Genomic DNA, 11556 nt, shown 5'->3' on the forward strand with positions numbered 1-11556 from the left:
AGGCCCTGTAGGAACAGCCCGTGTCATATTAAACTGGACAGGCCCTGTAGGAACAGCCCGTGTCATATTAAACTGGACAGACCCTGTAGGAACAGCCCGTGTCATATTAAACTGGACAGACCCTGTAGGAACAGACCGTGTCATATTAAACTGGACAGACCCTGTAGGAACAGCCCGTGTCATATTAAAGGGACAGATCCTGTAGGAACAGCCTGTGTCATATTAAAGGGACAGACCCTGTAGGAACAGCCCGTGTCATATTAAATGGACAGGCCCTGTAGGAACAGCCCGTGTCATATTAAACTGGACAGGCCCTGTAGGAACAGCCCGTGTCATATTAAACTGGACAGACCCTGTAGGAACAGCCCGTGTCATATTAAACTGGACAGACCCTGTAGGAACAGCCCGTGTCATATTAAATGGACAGATCCTGAAGGAACAGCCCGTGTCATATTAAAGGGACAGACCCTGTAGGAACAGCCCGTGTCATATTAAAGGGACAGACCCTGTAGGAACAGACCGTGTCATATTAAATGGACAGACCCTGTAGGAACAGCCCATGTCATATTAAACTGGACAGGCCCTGTAGGAACAGCCCGTGTCATATTAAAGGGACAGACCCTGTAGGAACAGACCGTGTCATATTAAATGGACAGGCCCTGTAGGAACAGCCCGTGTCATACTGGAGAACTATGCCACCACACATACAAACTCACTTATTATCCAGTCTGTTGTCAATGTTGGTCTTTAAGTTCTCCTTGTAGAACCTCATGGAGGACACGATGGAGCCGGTGGTCCAGTAGATCATGATGTTGGTCAGCAGGTCGTCCAGGGTGAACTTCCTAGAAGACAGGAACCAGGCTCTCTCAATGAACCAATCAACAGCCCTGGGTTTTATTCATTCTCCAATAAATACTTTTTCAGTTGCAAATGTTTTGTAATTGTTTGCACTAATAAATACAACCCAGGAAGTCCCTGTTTCAGTTTGTCCCATTTGCTGTCATGTGAATAGGACTGTGAATGGCTGCTATCAAGGCAACATGTGAATAGGACTGTGAATGGCTGCTACCAAGGCAACATGTGAATAGGACTGTGAATGGATGCTACCAAGGCAACATGTGAATAGGACTGTGAATGGCTGCTACCAAGGCAACATGTGAATAGGACTGTGAATGGCTGCTACCAAGGCAACATGTGAATAGGACTGTGAATGGCTGCTACCAAGGCAACATGTGAATAGGACTGTGAATGGATGCTACCAAGGCAACATGTGAATAGGACTGTGAATGGATGCTACCAAGGCAACATGTTCATGCAAATAGAATAGGTTCATTGTTTTGCTGGGACAAATAAAGTTGTATTGAAAGTTTCCCCTACATTTTTGGCAGATCTGACCATCATTTGATTAAGAGTAATTGATGGGACTGCAATATATTTACCCCCTAAAAAGTACACTGCTCAAAAAAATAAAGGGAACACTAACACATCCTAGATCTGAATGAATGAAATATTCTTATTCAATACTTATTTCTTTACATGTGTGATTTTGTTGTCAGCACATTCAACTAAATCAATGGAAATCAAATTTATCATCCCATGGAGGTCTGGATTTGGAGCCACACCAAATTTGATGTAATGTCCTTAAAGCAAGTCAAAATGAGGCTCAGTAGTGTGTGTGGCCTCCACGTGCCTGTATGACCTCCCTACAACGCCTGGGCATGCTCCTGATGAGGTGGCGGATGGTCTCCTGAGGGATCTCCTCCCAGACCCGGACTAAAGCATCCGCCAACTCCTGGACAGTCTGTGGTGCAACGTGGCGTTGGTGGATGGAGCGAGACATGATGTCCCAGATGTGCTCAATTGGATTCAGGTCTGGGGAACGGGCGGGCCAGTCCATAGCATCAATGCCTTCCTCTTGCAGGAACTGCTGACACACTCCAGCTACATGAGGTCAAGCATTAGGAGGAATCCAGGGCCAACCGCACCAGCATATGGTCTCACAAGGGGTCTGAGGATCTCATCTCGGTGCCTAATGGCAGTCAGGCTACCTCATGGAGGGTTGTGCGGCCCCCAAAATAAATGTCACCCCACGACTGACCCACCGCCAAACCGGTCATGCTGGAGGATGTCACATGCTCAGTGTGAACCTGCTTTCATCTGTGAAGAGCACAGGGCGCCAGTGGCGAATTTGCCAATCTTGGTGTTCGCTGGCAAATGCCAAACGTCCTGCACGGTGTTGGGCTTTAAGCACAACCCCCACCTGTGGACGTCGGGCCCTCATACCACCCTCATGGAGTCTGTTTCTGACCATTTGAGCAGACACATGCACAGTTGTGGCCTGCTGGGGGTCATTTTGCAGGGCTCTGGCAGTGCTCATCCTGCTCCTCCTTGCACAAAGGCGGAGGTAGCAGTCCAGCTGCTGGGTTGTTGCCCTCCTACGGCCTCCTCCACGTCTCCTGATGTACTGGCCTGTCTCCAGGTAGCGCCTCCATGCTCTGGACAGTACGCTGACAGACACAGCAAACATTCTTGCCACAGCTCGCATTGATGTGCCATCCTGTATGAGCTGCACTACCTGAGCCACTTGTAAGGGTTGTAGACTCCGTCTCATGCTACCACTAGAGTGAAAGCACCGCCAGCATTCAAAAGTGACCAACACATCAGCCAGGAAGTATAGGAACTGAGAAGTGGTCTGTGGTCACCACCTGCAGAACCACTCCTTTATTGGGGGTGTCTTGCTAAATGCCTATAATTTCCACCTGTTGTCTATTCCATTTGCACAACAGCATGTGAAATGTATTGTCAATCAGTGTTGCTTCTTAAGTGGACAGTTTGATTTCACAGAAGTGTGATTGACTTAGAGTTACATTGTGTTGTTTAAGTGTTCCCTTTATTTTTTTGAGCTATATATATATATATATATCGGCTGAACTGTAGCTTGTACCTCTCCAGGCCCCCATCTTCCAAGTCCCTGTTGTTGAAGTCAGTCCAGGTGGAGAACTTCTCCAGTATGTAAGCAGCCAGGCCTACTGGAGAGTCATTCAGTCCACAACCTGCAGGGGGAGACATTTCACAATATGATTAGTACGACAACTACAGCTAAACTATCAGAGGTCTGTGTGTCCTTGCATTTATTTATTTTACCAGGGAGTCATACTGAAACCATGGTCTCTTTTACAGATGAGCCCTGAAATACATAAAATACACACAAAATATAAATACAAAAAGAAAAAAAAACACGATCATCGGTAGTAATGTCAGCAATCAGCTTTCTGAATTGCCCTAGAGGCACCAAAACATAAAATGTAAGACCATTCTGAAGATCGACCTTATTTGTGGAACAAAAGCTGCATGAGAGCATGAGAGCACCAGCTGTTCCAGACGACTGTGATCATGCTCTCCATAGCCGATGTGAGTAGACCTTTAAAAACAGGTCAACATTCACAAGGCCACAGGGCCAGACGGATTAGCAGGACGTGTACTCCGAGCATGCGCTGACCAACTGGCGAGTGTCTAACCTGCCATTTTCAACCGCTCCCTGACAGAATTTAATACCAACACGTTTCAAGCAGACCACCAAAGTCCCTTTGCACAAGAACAGCCAAAGTAACCTGCCAAATGACTACCAACCCATTGCACTCACATCTGTAACCATGAAGTGCTTTGAAAGGCTGTTCATGGCTCACATCAGCACCATCAATATTTTCAGTCTCTTGAGGGGGAATGGTAATTGTCATTCCTTCTTCACGACTGCCTTGGTGTGTTTGTTCCATGGTAGTTTGAAGCTCTCAACCTGCTCCACTTCAACACTGTCGATGAGAATGGGGGTGTGCTCAGCCCAACCTTTTCCTATAGTCCACAACCATCTCCTTTGCCTTAACCTCATTGAGGGAGAGGTTGTTGTCCTGGCACCAAACTTCCATCGTTGTCAATGATCAGGCCTACCGCTGTTGTGTAGTTAGCAAACTTGATGGTGTTGGAGTTTTGCTTGACCATGCAGTCATGGGTGAACAGTGAGTACAGGAGGGGACTGAGCATGCACCCCTGAGGGGCCCCCGTCTTGAGGATCAACGTGGAAGATGTATTGTTGCTTATCCTTACCACCTGGGGGCGGCCCGTCAGGATGGCCAGGATCCAGTTGCAGAGGGAGGTGTTTAGTCCCAGGGTCCTTAGCTTAGTGATAAGAATTGAGGGCACTATGGTGTAGTCAAATAATAGCATTCTCATGTAGGTGATCCTTTTGTCCAGATAGGGAAGTGCAGTGTGGAGTGACTGCATCATCTGTGGATCTGTGTGTAAGGTTTCTGGGATAATGGTGTTGATGTGAGCCATGACCAGCCTTTCAAAGCACTTTGTGGCTACAGACTTGAGTGCTACAGGTCAGTAATAATTAAGGCAGGTTACCTTGGTGTTCTTGGACACAGGGACTATGGTGGTCTGCTTGAAACATGTTGGTATTACAGACTCGGTCAGGGAGAGGTTGAAAATGTCAGCGCATACATAAAAAAAGTTGTGTGATGACATTCTCACCAGCGGAGTCTGGCTTGGTGCCCTGGATGTGCAGGTAGCCAGTCTCTCTGATGATCTCATAGAAGTTCCTTTCCATGAAACCTACTGAACCAAACAACCTCCTGACATCCTCCCGGGTGAACCCAACCAGCCAGGGCAGGTAGCGGCCAATCAGGATTGAAAACAGGACACCGAAGCCCTCAGTTTGCTAGTTAACATGTTGAGGTGGAGACCCTTCACACACCTACACAGTAGCACAGGAAGAGAAGATATATAACATGTGGTCATCCAACAGAGAAATCTTTCTGCTTGATGGTTACAGTGTTGATGTTCTGAAGACATGTTATTCTGTGTACACTAAATGTCCCCGTGACCTAGCGTTTCCCAAACTCAGTCCTGGGGACCACAAGGGGAACACGTTGTGTTCTTCTTTGCTCTAGCACTACACAGTGAATTCAAATCCTCAATCTCGATGAGTTAAATCAGCTGTGTAGTGCTGTACAGCAAACACCCAAATGTGCACACCTTGGAGTCCCCAGGAGCGAGATCGGGATACACCACCCTAACCCTTCGATATTTGCAGATCTGAAGGGTCTGGATAGGTAGAATCAGTATAGCGGAGGTGCCGTGTACCTGACAGGTAGAATCAGTATAGCGGAGGTGCCGTGTACCTGACAGGTAGAATCAGTATAGCGGAGGTGCTTCTACCATATTGTTCCCACCTCACAGATCAACAAATATCAAATGGGTCCCAAGGGGAAGGACTAGAGAGAGAATTGGGGCCGGCTGTCTGTTATTTTTTTTTAATTTAACAAGTTAAGTCAGTTAAGAACAAATCCTTAATTACAATGGACGGCCATCCCCAGCCAAATCCGGACGACGCTGGACCAATTGTCCACCGCCCTATCGGACTCCCAATCACGGCCAGTTGTGATACAGCCTGGAATCGAACCAGGGTGGCTGTAGTGACGCCTTTAGCACTGAGATGTGGTGCTTTAGACCGCTGCTCCACTTGCTTCCTGGTTTTAAACCCTTCTTCCAAAGTGTACAGATGCTCCCCCCCCTCATGGATTAGACACTGCTGGCAACTCACTCCAGCCAATGGTTACATCAATTATATGCTTTAAAATCCATGAAGGGGAATGTGCAAGTGCACTTATCTAGAAAAGAGGAGAATTGTTCTTACTCTGGCTTCATCTGGGCCATGTTAGTAGTGATGAGTGAGCCCCAGTCTCCTCCCTGCAGATAATACTCTGAGAAACCCAGACGCTCCATCAGCTTGTGGAAGACCCTCGCTGCAGCCAGAGAGTTAAACCCTGCAGGGAAGGACACCACAGAAGAAGAGCAGATACTTTATACCACAGAAGACTATAGCCCTTAGTAACTCATCTATTCCTAGTGTAGTGAACTAATAGTGCCTTTACTAAAGAGGGCTGGGTTAAAAAGCCAAAAAGATTAATTACCACAATCAGAAAATAACAAACAAAATCTTGAATCTCCTTGCTTGATTAATAAAAAAAAAAACAGTATTAGTGGGATATTTATTGCTATTCTAGGTTCTACAACTCCTCCAGCCTGTCATGATGGGGTTACTGTAACCTAACCCTGTATTACTGTGGTGTGGAGTTGATAGAACCAGATAGAGATACATAATGAGTCACTTAGCAGAATATATGGAAATGTCCAGCTCAAATTCTTGCAACAAACAAAGTGACAGAACATGTTTTGCCGTTTGCAAAAAAACTGGTCTATGCCATCAGTTCTTTAGAATTGGGGTGTCAAACATACAGCCCTCGTCCAATCAGTCCAGCGAAGTGGGGGGACAAACTCGATATATAGTGCCTTGCGCAAGTATTCGGCCCCCTTGAACTTTGCGACCTTTTGCCACATTTCAGGCATCAAACATTAAGATATAAAACTGTATTTTTTTGTGAAGAATCTATAACAAGTGGGACACAATCTTGAAGTGGAACGACATTTATTGGAAATTTCAAACTTTTTTTACAAATCAAAAACTGAAAAATTGGGCGTGCAAAATTATTCAGCCTCCTTAAATTAATACTTTGTAGCGCCACCTTTTTCTGCGATTACAGCTGTAAGTAGCTTGGGGTATGTCTCTATCAGTTTTGCACATCGAGAGACTGACATTTTTTCCCATTCCTCCTTGCAAAACAGCTCGAGCTCAGTGAGGTTGGATGGAGAGCATTTGTGAACAGCAGTTTTCAGTTCTTTCCACAGATTCTCGATTGGATTCAGGTCTGGACTTTGACTTGGCCATTCTAACACCTGGATATGTTTATTTTTGAACCATTCCATTGTAGATTTTGCTTTGGATCATTGTCTTGTTGGAAGACAAATCTCCGTCCCAGTCTCAGGTCTTTTGCAGACTGCATCAGGTTCTTCCAGAATGGTCCTGTATTTGGCTCCATCCATCTTCCCATCAATTTTAACCATCTTCCCTGTCCCTGCTGAAGAAAAGCAGGCCCAAACCATGATGCTGCCACCACCATGTTTGACAGTGGGTATGGTGTGTTCAGGGTGATGGGCTGTGTTGCTTTTACGCCAAACATAACGTTTTGCATTGTTGCCAAAAAGTTCAATTTTGGTTACATCTGAACAGAGCACCTTCTTCCACATGTTTGGTGTGTCTCCCAGGTGGCTTGTGGCAAACTTTAAACAAGACTTTTTATGGATATCTTTAAGAAATGGCTTTCTTCTTGCTACTCTTCCATAAAGGCCAGATTTGTGCAATATACGACTGATTGTTGTCCTATGGACAGAGTCTCCCACCTCAGCTGTAGATTTCTGCAGTTCATCCAGAGTGATCATGGGCCTCTTGGCTGCATCTCTGATCAGTCTTCTCCTTGTATGAGCTGAAAGTTTAGAGGGACGGCCAGGTCTTGGTAGATTTGCAGTGGTCTGATACTCCTTCCATTTCAATATTATCGCTTGCACAGTGCTCCTTGGGATGTTTAAAGCTTGGGAAATCTTTTTGTATCCAAATCCGGCTTTAAACTTCTTCACAACAGTATCTCGGACCTGCCTGGTGTGTTCCTTGTTCTTCATGATGCTCTCTGCGCTTTTAACGGACCTCTGAGACTATCAAAGTGCAGGTGCATTTATACGGAGACATGATTACACACAGGTGGATTGTATTTATCATCAGTAGTCATTTAGGTCAACATTGGATCATTCAGAGATCCTCACTGAACTTCTGGAGAGAGTTTGCTGCACTGAAAGTAAAGGGGCTGAATAATTTTGCACGCCCAATTTTTCAGTTTTTGATTTGTAAAAAAAAGTTTGAAATTTCCAATAAATGTCGTTCCACTTCAAGATTGTGTCCCACTTGTTATAGATTCTTCACAAAAAATACAGTTTTATATCTTTATGTTTGAAGCCTGAAATGTGGCAAAAGGTCGCAAAGTTCAAGGGGGCCGAATACTTTCGCAAGGCACTGTACTTTAAAATGACTAAAACCAAATCACAACTGTGTAGAAATGATCATGGATCCACACTGAACAAAAACATGAAAACACAAAATGCAAGAATGTAAGATTTTACTGAGTTACAGTTCATGAAAGGGAAATCAGTTTAAATAAAGTCACTAAGCCCTGCTATATGGAATTCACACGGCTGGGAACACAGATATGCATATGTTGGTCGCGTAAACCTTTAAAAATATATTTAAGTCTCTCATAAATGATGCATTATGGTTGAACCAAAAGTTAGTTCATTCAAGAACTGGGACATTTTCAGCTGTGGAATGTTGTCCAACTCCTCTTCAATGACTGTACAAAGTACTGGATATTGGTGGCAACTGGAACATGCTGTTGTACACGTCAACCCAGAGCATCCCAAACATGCTCAATGGGTGATAGGTCTGGTGAGTATGCAGGCTATGGAAGAACTGGGACATTTTCAGCTTGCAGAAATTGCGTATAGATCCTTGAGACATGGGGCCGTGCATTATCATACTGAAACATGTGGTGATGGTGGAGGAGGAATGGCACGACAATGGGCTTCAGGATCTCATCAAATGTTGTCCGCAGCTCATGACTGACCGTACCCCCACCATGGGGTATTCCGTTCACAACGTTGACATTAGCAGACCGCTCGCCAACACGACACCATGCAGCTGTCTGCCATCTGCCCGGAACAGTTGAAACCTGGATTAATCCATTTAGAGCACACATCTCCAGCGTGCCAGTGGCCATCGAAGATGAGCATTTGCTCTCTGAAGTCAGTTACGACGCCGAACTGCAGTCAGATCAAGACCCTGGGGAGGACGACGAGCAGATGAGCTTCCTGAGATGTTTCTGGCAGTTTGTGCAGAAATTCTTCAGTTGTGGAAATCCACAGTTTATTCAGCTGTCCGGGTGGCTGGTCTCAGACGATCCCGCAGGTGAGAAAGCTGGTTGTGGAGGTCCTGGGCTGGCACGGTTACAGGTGGTCTGTGGTTGTGAGGCAGGTTGGATGTACTGCCAGATTCTCTAAAACCATGTTGGAGGCAGCTTATGGTTGAGAAATTAACATTCAATTCTCTGGCAACAGCTCTGGTGGCCATTCCTGGTTGACAATCCTGCAGCAAACATGCCAATTACACACACCCTCACAACATGAGGCATCTGTGTCATTGAGTTGTGTGACAATACTGTACATTTTAGAGTGGCCTTCTATTGTCCTCAGAACAAGGTGCACCTGTGTAATGATCATGCTGTTTAAATCAGTAAGTTTATATGCCACAGGGATTTAAAGCAATTTGTGGACAACATTCAGAAAAAAGTTTTGTGCATAGGGAAAATGCCTGGGTAATTTTATTGCAGCTCATGAAACATGGGACCAACCCTTTGCATGTTGCATTCAGATTTTTGTTCAGTGTACATTTGTACACTTTCTTGACTGTGTCCAGCTCGCTAATATTCACCTAAATGAAAGCGAGGCTGTCAGTTATTGACGGCGAGTGTATATATATATAAATATATAACACCTTTTCAGTGCAGCCGTTTGGACCTCGTCGAAGACCGAATGAGGCCCCTGCGGCAGAATGAGTTTGACACCCCTGCTTTAAAGAATGCTTATGCCCCATAAACGAGTCCTCACCTTGCTTATGAGGGGCCTCGGAGAAGCCATATCCTGGGATGGAGGGGCAGATGACTTCGAAAGCCAGACTGTCCAGCGAGTTGGTGAGTAAGGGCAGGATCCTATAGAACTCATAGACAGAGCCAGGCCAGCCATGCACCAGCATTAGAGGCAACACCCTCTGGCCCTCACGGTGAGGTGGACGCACATGGATGAAGTGTACATCCAATCCTGAAGGAAGAGGAGTCAGGGGTTAGAGGACGGGGAGCAGTGGGTAAAACATTGGGGTAACTTGTTATAAGCATGTATGAGCCTTTTATAAAAGGTCTTATTCTTTAGATCAACATTTAAACTGACTTTAATGATTATGTCTGACAAATGCCACAGAGTGAGAGACAGAAACTGCCGCTATAAAGATCATGATGTGATCATCAAGGCCTACTAACCCTCGATATTGGTTTTGAATTGAGGATACTTGTTGAGTATTGCAATCTGCTTCTTCCAGTTAAATTGATGCCTCCAGTGGGAGACCACCTTCTTCAGGTAGGTAGAGTTGAAGCCGTACTGGAAGCCTGTGTCCTCCAGTGGTTCAGTGTACCGGGTCCTTTCAATACGGTCATACAAGTCCTGTAGAGGAGGATGATGATGGAGGAGGAGGAAGACCTGTGTTAGGCCTGTTGTGGTCACAAAGGTACATGTTCCCTTGATTTTCCGATGAAATTAAAAGATACTCAACCATAACTCACTGGGCACACCACGTCATATCAACATGGATAATATTTAGTTGAGACGATCAATGAGATTACAACCTTATACTCCCCCACTCAAAAAGATAAAAGTTGATTGAATTTCCAATGTGTTTTCACTACACTGTCAACCATATAAAAGTACAACCAAATTCCAATGGAAAAACAATGTCTGATTTTTGGTTTAATTGTTACCGAAATGTATATTACTGCAAATTGGGAAGACAATGTCAGATATTTTGTTTATTCATACAACAGATTAATGTATTATCACAGTGCTTCATCTGATAGAACCAAATGACCAAGATTGCAGTTGAGGATCACTGTTCTCCATGCTCCCCGTCCAGCAGGGGGTACTGTTGCATCAAGGCCCAGCCAAACAGACTCCAAAACAACTTCTATCTGCTGGCCATGACACTATCAAACAGCTAACAAATACTGTTCTCCCTCCCCCACAGACCATCCACACGGGCTCTGTCCATCCACACGGGCTCTGTCCATCCACACGGGCTCTGTCCATCCACACGGACTCTGTCCATCCACACGGACTCTGTCCATCCACACGGACTCTGTCCATCCACACGGACTCTGTCCATCCACACGGACTCTGTCCATCCACACGGACTCTGTCCATCCACACGGACTCTGTCCATCCACACGGACTCTGTCCATCCACACGGACTCTGTCCATCCACACGGACTCTGTCCATCCACACGGACTCTGTCCATCCACACGGACTCTGTCCATCCACACGGACTTTACCCGCTCAGACAATTTACACTGCTGCTAAAATTATCATTGATTAAATGTATTAGTCTGTTGAACGGCTGTTGATTATTGATTGCCACTAGCATCTATTGATCCTGCTACTGGTCACTATTGATCCTGTTTACATGTATATATTAGTATCTATTGATCCTGCTACTGGTCACTATTCCTCCTGTCATTGGCACAGATCAAACTATACAAGCAGAAGATACATTGCGTTGACAACCAAACAATTCAATATCAATTCAATGTATAAAGACTCGCCTTTTTTGTACTGTGTTATTGACTTGTTAATTGTTTACTCCATGTGTAACTCTGTTGTCTGTTCACACTGCTAAGCTTTATCTTGGCCAGGTCGCAGTTGCAAATGAGAACTTGTTCTCAACTAGCCTACCTGGTTAAATAAAGGTGAAATAAAAAAATAAAAAATAAATAAATCACAATTTTACATCA

At 45.1% G+C, this 11556-nt stretch overlaps 1 pseudogene; it reads right to left on the bottom strand.

Annotated features, from left to right (window-relative positions):
• LOC135523373 (epoxide hydrolase 1-like) overlaps positions 1–11556 on the bottom strand; it is a 37313-nt pseudogene that overhangs the window by 3877 nt on the left and 21880 nt on the right.

This window comes from Oncorhynchus masou, chromosome 31, assembly GCF_036934945.1.
Source record: "Oncorhynchus masou masou isolate Uvic2021 chromosome 31, UVic_Omas_1.1, whole genome shotgun sequence".
NCBI lineage: Eukaryota > Metazoa > Chordata > Actinopteri > Salmoniformes > Salmonidae > Oncorhynchus > Oncorhynchus masou.